At 49.7% G+C, this 9,126-nt stretch overlaps 1 pseudogene across 1 annotated transcript; it reads right to left on the bottom strand.

Annotated features, from left to right (window-relative positions):
- Window positions 1–3,011: 3,011 nt before the first annotated feature.
- Window positions 3,012–7,433, bottom strand: LOC117067974 (annotated as a pseudogene). Its single transcript, XR_004430911.1, has 4 exons — window positions 5,396–7,433; window positions 4,107–4,374; window positions 3,994–4,038; window positions 3,012–3,737 (listed from the first exon to the last, which is right to left on the bottom strand). The product of XR_004430911.1 is annotated as an uncharacterized LOC117067974 (transcript).
- Window positions 7,434–9,126: the final 1,693 nt, after the last annotated feature.

The raw sequence follows: 9,126 nt of genomic DNA, 5'->3' as shown, positions 1-9,126 counted from the left end.
GAAGAGAGTTTGGGTGCTATTGTTGAATGGGCGGCTACCTCAAGTCAAACCGTGCCCTTTCCCGTGCTAGTGACGGTGCCAAGCCTCCCCTCCCATCTCATCCAGAAAAACAAGAGTGACATGTGTCAAGGAGGGCAGCAGCTTCCAAACCCACACCTGGGGAAACCTGGAAATCTTCAGTGATGTTTTGGTGGCGTGAGAACCTCTACAGAGGTTTTATTCTAACTTCCCTTTTTGTTTGTTTGTTTTTTGAGACGGAGTCTCGCTCTGTCGCCCAGGCTGGAGTGCAGTGGCCGGATCTCAGCTCACTGCAAGCTCCGCCTCCCGGGTTTACGCCATTCTCCTGCCTCCGCCTCCCGAGTAGCTGGGACTACAGGCGCCCGCCACCTCGCCCGGCTAGTTTTTGTATTTTTAGTAGAGACGGGGTTTCACTGTGTTAGCCAGGATGGTCTCGATCTCCTGACCCACCTGTCTCGGCCTCCCAAAGCGCTGGGATTACAGGCGTGAGCCACCGCGCCCGGCCCTAACTTCACTTTTAAAATGCATTTAGTTTTAGTTCTAAAAACTAAACATTAAAAATGGTAATAACGCGGCCGGGCGCGGTGGCTCAAGCCTGTAATCCCAGCACTTTGGGAGGCCGAGACGGGCGGATCACGAGGTCAGGAGATCGAGACCGTCCTGGCTAACACGGTGAAACCCCGTCTCTACTAAAAAAAAAAAAAAGAAAAAAAACTAGCCGGGCGAGGTGGCGGCGCCTGTAGTCCCAGCTACTCAGGGGGCTGAGGCAGGAGAATGGCGGGAACCCGGGAAATGGAGCTTGCAGTGAGCCGAGATCCGGCCACTGCACTCCAGCCTGGGCGACAGAGCGAGACTCCGTCTCAAAAAAAAAAAAAAAAAAAAAAAAATGGTAATAACGCAACACATCCTCAAATGTCTTCTGGGGGCAAATGTAAGATGTCGGAGGCCCTTGCTTGTGTTAACCTCTTACTCCAAGGGCCGCTCACCGCCATGAAGACTCAGGAGACAAAGAGTCTCTTGCCACTTCTGTTTAACTGAAGAGCCTCTACCACTCGAAGAAGAGCTGTTTAAAACAAAACAAAATGGATACTATTTGCAAATTCTTAGCTGGATTAAATCAAGATTTCTCCATTCTGTGCAACCAAAGCAAAACCCAGAAGTAAACTGGGTTGATACATACACATTTTCATCCATAACCTTGGTTTAAAATGCTTCCTATTTACTGCAATAATTTTAATGCTTTTACTGATTTCCTGTGAAAAATATTTAAACTCATATATTCATAGAATACTTTCATCTGTTTTGTATAGTGGCAATCCACTGTAAAATTTTGTCCGATAAATTTGAAAACTGCTGGTGTAGTACAAAGGGCACGGATGTTGGAATGAAGACTTGAACCAAATCCTGGCTCATCGCTCACTAGTCACATATCAAATCCTGGCTCACCCCTCACTAGTCACATATCAAATCCTGGCTCACTCCTCACTAGTCACATATCAAATCCTGGCTCACTCCTCACTAGTCACATATCAAATCCTGGCTCACCCCTCACTAGTCACACATCCAATCCTGGCTCATCCTTCACTAGTCACACATCAAATCCTGGCTCATCCTTCACTAGTCACACATCAAATCCTGGCTCATCCCTCACTAGTCACACATCAAATCCTGGCTCATCCCTCGCTAGTCACATATCAAATCCTGGCTCATCCCTCGCTACTCACATATCAAATCCTGGCTCATCCCTCGCTACTCACATATCGAATCCCAGCTCGCTCCTCACTAGCCACATATCAAATCCTGGCCTACCCCTCACTAGTCACATATCAAATCCTGGCTCACCCCTCACACATCAAATCGTGGCTCACCCCCTTACTAGTCACATATCAAACCCTGGCTCACCCCTCACTAGCCACATATCAAATCCTGGCTCACCCCTCACTAGTCACATATCAAATCCTGGCTCACCCCTCACTAGCCACATATCAAATCCTGGCTCACCCCTCACTAGCCACATATCAAATCCTGGCTCACCCCTCACTAGCCACATATCAAATCCTGGCTCATCCCTCACTAGCCACATATCAAATCCTGGCTCACCCCTCACTAGTCACACATCAAATCGTGGCTCACCCCTCACTAGCCACATATCAAATCCTGGCTCACCCCTCACTAGTCACACATCAAACCCTGGCTCACCCCTCACTAGTCACATATCAAATCCTGGCTCACCCGTCACTAGTCACATATCAAATCCTGGCTCATCCCTCACTAGCCACACATCAAATCCTGGCTCACCCTCACTAGTCACACATCAAATCCTGGCTCACCCCTCACTAGTCACACATCAAATCCTGGCTCACCCCTCACTAGTCACACATCAAATCCTGGCTCACCCCTCACTAGCCACACATCAAATCCTGGCTCACCCCTCACTAGCCACACATCGAATCCTGGCTCACCCCTCACTAGCCACACATCGAATCCTGGCTCACCCCTCACTAGCCACACATCGAATCCTGGCTCACCCCTCACTAGTCACACATCAAACCCTGGCTCACCCCTCACTAGCCACACATCAAATCCTGGCTCACCCCTCACTAGCCACACATCAAATCCTGGCTCACCCCGACAGTCACGTATCAATCCTGGCTCACCCTCACTAGTCACACATCATCCTGGCTCACCCTCACTAGTCACACATCAACCCTGGCTCACCCCTCACTAGTCACATATCAAATCCTGGCTCACCCGTCACTAGTCACACATCAAATCCTGGCTCATCCCTCACTCCACCATCAAATCCTGGCTCACCCCTCACTAGTCACACATCAAATCCTGGCTCACCCTCACTAGTCCACATCAAATCCTGGCTCACCCCTCACTAGTCACACATAATCCTGGCTCACCCCTCACTAGTCCACATCGAATCCTGGCTCACCCCTCACTAGTCCACACATCGAATCCTGGCTCACCCTCACTAGTCACACATCACCCTGGCCACCCTCACAGCACACATCAAATCCTGGCTCACCCCTCACTAGCCACATATCAAATCCTGGCTCACCCCTCACTAGCCACACATCAAATCCTGGCTCACCCCTCACTAGTCACACATCAAATCCTGGCTCACCCCCGACTAGTCACACATCGAATCCTGGCTCACCCCTCACTAGTCACACATCAAATCCTGGCTCACCCCCGACTAGTCACACATCGAATCCTGGCACGCCCCCTTACTAGCCACATATCCTTGGGCCTGTCACTTACCCTCTCTGAGACTCCAAGTCCCATCCGGTAAACGGAGTTAAACTTAGCAGGAATTTGATCCAATGAGATGTGATAACGCATCCAGAACACAGTAAATACGCAGTTACCTTTTCCTTCCCACCCCACCAACATGTACAGATAGCCCTGAATCACCCAGACCCTCTCATGACCAAAGGTAATACAGGCAGGCCACACGGCAGCTGGACTGTGCAGCCAGGGCCCAGGGCTACCCCAACTGACCTCCACTCCCCTCAGCACCCTCCTCTGACCTCTGAGCTAGCCAGCTGCTGAGCCAATGCTCTGGATCCTTTAGGGCAGTGCAAGCATGTGAGAGGCATGGGTATGAGGCTGTGAGGGGCTGTGTGTGTGTAAACTGATGTTTATATAGTATTTGATGTTGGGTGTGGCTATGAGGCTGTGAGGGGCTGTGTGTGTAAACTGATGTTTATACAGTATTTCATATTGGCTGTGCATATGAGGCTGTGAGGGGCTGTGTGTAAACTGATGTTTATATAGTATTTGATATTGGGTGTGGGTATGAGGCTGTGAGGGGCTGTGTGTAAACTGATGTTTATATAGTATTTGATATTGGCTGCGCATATGAGGCTGTGAGGGGCTGTGTGTGTGTAAACTGATGTTTATACAGTATTTGATGTTGGGTGTGGGTATGAGGCTGTGAGGGGCTGTGTGTGTGTAAACTGATGTTTATACAGTATTTGATGTTGGGTGTGGGTATGAGGCTGTGAGGGGCTGTGTGTGTGTAAACTGATGTTTATACAGTATTTGATATTGGGTGTGGGTATGAGGCTGTGGGGGGCTGTGTGTGTGTAAACTGATGTTTTCTTTATACAGCATTTGATATGTTTTCCATTTGTCTTCTAAAGCCCTCCAATGGCTGCTCCCATCGGTCCGTCACAGTGCTTGATTTTGTGAAGAACCCTGTGGAATGGAGTCTCTTTGGCAGCAGAGAAACACCTTCCTTTTCCATCAGCACAGAGCAAACACATGAAGGGAGCTGGGGTTTCTTGCCACCAGACCTGAGACCCCTGAAAGCTGCAGCCCACTCTGCAAATACTTTTCTTGGCCCTGGAAGTAGAGGGAAGTTTGTTGAGAAGCTGTTCTTAATTTCTCACTTGTTGAAAAATTACCCCAAACAGGAGGAATACAATTGTGCAAATTCCATTTGATGACTGAGCAGAAGCTCCCGGAGCCCTGGGATGAAGTGAGCAGCACTCCCGGGGGCGAGACGTTGGACATTATTTTTATTTTAACATCTCATATCGCCCCAGGTTCTCTGAGCCAACACCCTCAAAGGGGACAGACAGAGCCAGAGAGGAACTTTTGGGCTGATTACAAGGATTAGGCTGGCCTTGGGAAAAGTCTAAACATCTTTGAAACACAATTGGAAACTAATCCAAACTGGGAAGCCTGCAAGCTCAGGGTTCCCAGTTAGAACTGCCTGTCCCAAGTTAATCTTGCTTCGTTTTTTGGGCATCATAGCAAAAAAAAAAAAAAGAAAGAAAGAAAAAAAAATCAAGAATAAGTAAAAGGACAAAAAAGAAAAAGAAACAAAGGCAGGCAAGAATTTTTGTCCCTGTCGGGAGAAGAGTCTGCTCTGTAGTCCCCAGACACCTAAGGAAGATTTTTGGAAGGGAGCCTCTGGCAACCCTTGCAGTTCGCATTCACAGGAGATGTGCCCTATTTTCCACAACAGGCAGCCTCGCCACCAGCCCCAGGAGGGAGGAAGCTCTCTTCTCAGTGTCTGCAGGTTTATTCCTAAATGCTACGGAAGCAGCAGATGCCAGGGGAAGGGGATACTGCTCAGCCTTTTAAAACTCTCGTGTAGGCTGGAAATCACAGCCATGACCTAAAAAGGCAAAGACCAGATATGCTGAGCTCGCCGCGGATGCAGTCTGCACGTGGCCGCAGGATTTGTCACCACTCAGCCATGTTTTAAAAAACCAGTCCAGGCAAGACAGCCACAGGCTCCTGCCCGCAGGTGATCACGAACACACTTCACACTGCCTTATGGCTTTTGCAGAGCAAGTGCATATAGCCCGGTCTTGTGTGACCTTCACAGCCAACATTCATTATAATCCCCTCTCACCAATATTGAAAACAGATGCTCAGGGGATCGGTGACTTGCCCAGTGTCAAAGTGCCAGGTCCAGATCAAGGCCCTGCAGATCAGGTCTTCTGTGGACGCTTTCAATCCCAGGCTCCTTTCATTTCAAGTGGACACGTCCTTCATGTCCCACGGATTGCCACCTCTTCCCTCCTGTTCACGCAGGTGAGAAGGAAGGAGCTGGCAGGCAATGCCCTTCCAGGTGGGCTACAGGGAAGGTTCTTTTCTCATTAGGTTGATCCCTTGGCTTCCCTAGTAAAATGGGGAGCTGTTGAAAAGGAAGAATGGAAACGAGGTAATGATCCTGGAGCCTAATGGAAGGGCCGCAGCCAGCTTTCCACTGTTGAAAGGACACAGGACTTCCCAAATAGTTTTCATGGCAAAACGTCCATCCAGCTACTAAGGAAACAGGATGGACTCACGCGTGCAGGAGAGAAATCACTTGGCAGTCACTGGAAGAGCAGGCTGTGAGGGGAACGGCAAGGACAGAGAAGGGAATGTTCACAGGATAGAAATTCACAGGGCAAGAAGGGTTCCAAGTCAGAAGCGAAACACTTTACACAGGACAGAGACTCTACTGCAACTGGACATGCCAGGACTGGGCTCGGGCGGCCACATTCTGCTCCCACACGTCGCTTCCTTAGACTGTCAGGGAAGGGAGGGCAGCCACTGGGAGGGGCCAAGGTCACGTGCCTGCTAACTCTTTCCTAGAGTCTGTTCTGTTTTCTGTTAGCAGTAAGGAAATACATTCTAGCAAATGACATCCAGTAATGCTCTAATTAATGGCAGTATTTTGTGCTCCGACATGCAGGGAGAAATCACTTCCAGATGGAGAAAATGAAAGCTATTTACACACACACACAAAATCCCTTTATTTTAAGGAAATTTGTATCTTCCAAAGGTGTAGAACTTCGAGGGTCCAAGAGGCTATTCTGATGAATCCTAAACTGGGAATTTTTATTTAATATATAAAATGTAATCGAACCCGTCATGTAGGCCACCATTTCACGAGTCCATGTTTCTAAGGCTTTTGCTTCAATGGCCCAGTGCAGCTCTATTTTATTTTTAGGGATCTGACTTGGAGTTGGCAAAAAGTGTGAGACACTTGCTGTCACCCTCAAGCAGGCAGGTTGTGGCAGGTTGTTCCGAGTGCTCTTCCTGGGGAAGGAATCCCATTTCCAGCTGTGCACTTGCGGCATTTCTCCTGGCATTGTCAACAGGGAACCGGGTCTCCTTATCCAAAGGCAATTCAGGAAGGGTTGGTACCGTACCCTGCATCAGGCAGCAGCCTCGGACCTGCCCTGCGTGCCCTGTGTTGGTCATGCTGGTCTCGGCTTGTCTGCTCTCAGTCCTGTCTCATCTGCATGGAGGAGCCACCCTAGACATAAGAAATCAGGCACCCCTTCTTGGGGATAGGCAGAGTCCTGGGTACTGGCTCTTTGTTCTTTGAGAGAGGAAGGAGTGGCGGTTAAGTTAAGCTTCAATCCCTGAGCTGGGTTTGGAGATCAGAACATCTTGTCCACTACGCCTCCTGTTTCACTGTTAGAGTCCACACAGGATGTTCTCTGGCCGAGGCACCGCTAAGCCAGCTTTCAGAGAAGTCCCCATAGTAAGAGCAGATTGAACTCTTTATTGATTATACCAATTATCACTATTTATTTTAAACCCAAAGTGACTTCAAAGTTGCTTGTTTTTTGGTTTTTAAAGGGGCTAGAGAAAATGGACTGAAGGGAAGGAATGGGCACAATATCTAGGTTTGGCTGAATCACAGAGCTGTTAGCTGCTGCTTTCATCCATGGGTGCTCCTTTTACTTTATTATTATTTTTTTAGAGAGTCTTGCTCCGCTGCCCAGGCTGGAGTGCAATGGCATGATCTTGGCTCACTGCAGCCTCTGCGTCCTGGGTTCAGGCGATTCTCCTGCCTCAGCCTCCCAAGTAGCTGGGGTTACAGGTGCCCACCACCACGCCTGGCTTATTTTGTGTTTTCAGTAGAGACAGGATTTCACCACGTTGGCCAGGCTGGTCTCGAACTCCTGACCTCACATGATCCACCTGCCTTGGCCTCCCAAAGTGCTGGGATTACAGGCAGGAGCCACCGTGCCCGGCCTATTTTTTTTTAACAGAGATGGGGTCTCACTCTGTTGCCCAGGCTTGTCTTGAAGTCCTGGGCTCAAGCAATCTTCCCACCTCAGCCTCCCAAAGCGTGTGAGCCACCGCACCTGGCCTAGGGTGCTCCTTTGATACGTTATTTTTGAAGTGATGTTAATAAATAAAGCTTCTGCTTGGGGTTTGGTCATCAAAAGAAGAATCCTAATTAGTATGTTCAGAGCCCAATTCCTGGCATGGTCCCCACCAACAAAAGTTGAGTCTCTCTGTCTTCCAGGCTGGGGTGCCGTGGTGGGACCTCGGCTCACTGCAACCTCCACCTCCCGGATTTGAGTGATTCTCCTGCCTCAGCCTCCCAAGTAGCTGGGACTACAGGCGCCCACCACCTTTTTTTAATTTTTATTTTTAGCAGAGACAGGGTTTCACCATGTTGGCCAGGCTGGTCCCGATCTCCTGACCTAAGGTGATCCGCCCACCTCGGCCTCCCAAAGTGCTGGGATTACAGGCGTGAGCCACCGCACCTGGCCCAACCCAAGTTTAAAATGAAAGCTGTTATCGGTAAAGAATCTACCACGCTGGTACCAGCTCAAGTGCAATGTCGGCACACTTTGAGCTTACAGTCAGAAACACAGGCACGCATGAAAACGTGCGGCAGGAGCCCTTTCACAAAGCAAACCTCTCTCTGCTGCAATGGCTCTTAACAAGGTGCAAACATTATAATTACCTACGGGACTTCTAACCTGTATGCCAGGCCCCATCCAAACTGACGGACTCAACATCTCCAGGCATGTTTTTTGTTTTTGTTTTTTTTTTTTGAGATGGAGTCTCGCTCTGCCGCCAGGCTGGAGTGCAGTGTTGCGATCTTGGCTCACTGCAGCCTCCACCTCCCAGGTTCAAGTGATTCTCCTACCTCAGCCTCCCAAGTAGCTGGGATTATAGGCACCCGCCACCACACCCAACTAATTTTTGTATTTTTAGTAGACAGGGTTTCACCATGTTGGCCAGGCTGGTCTGGATCTCCTGAGCTGGTGGTCCGCCCGCCTCGGCCTCCCACAGTGCTGGGATTCCAGACATAGCCCCCGCGCCAGGCTGGCATCTGTAGCTTTTAAAAGGCCCCAGGTGGTTCTGATGCACACCCCCAGAAGAGAAACACAGCACCTTTACATAGTACTCAGTCCCCATCAAGGAGACACTGAACAGAACTCATACTGACATCCACTGGCTCCTTGGGGATTACTGACAATGTAACAAATCAAGGCAGCAACTTCCCTGGCTGTGACCACCAACTGTGGAAAACAGGAGCTTGACAGCTCAATGCTGTGATGGAACCGTCCAGAAAACGACTCCTCACCAACGAACCAAAAAGAGAAGCGGGGATCTGTACACAAAATGCTGGGAGTGACAAGAACCAGGTGCGGGAGTCCACTGGCTTTCCCAGCTCTCCCGGGTCGAGGACAGACGGCTGAACTGGCCGTGCTATTTGGAGATGGGCCCCATCGCCCCTTCTCAACTGTACAGCTCAGGCTGCATAACCACAGAAACCCCGTGGACTGGGGGACCTTCTACAGGGCTTCCCGGGGGCTCTCCCGACCCCCTCCCTGCCCTTGT

The sequence above is a fragment of the Trachypithecus francoisi genome, unplaced genomic scaffold (genome assembly GCF_009764315.1).
Source record: "Trachypithecus francoisi isolate TF-2019V2 unplaced genomic scaffold, Tfra_2.0 Lachesis_group20, whole genome shotgun sequence".
Lineage (NCBI taxonomy): Eukaryota > Metazoa > Chordata > Mammalia > Primates > Cercopithecidae > Trachypithecus > Trachypithecus francoisi.
The sequence above is the reverse complement of the archived record's forward strand: the minus strand, read 5'-3'. Positions and strand labels throughout refer to the sequence as shown.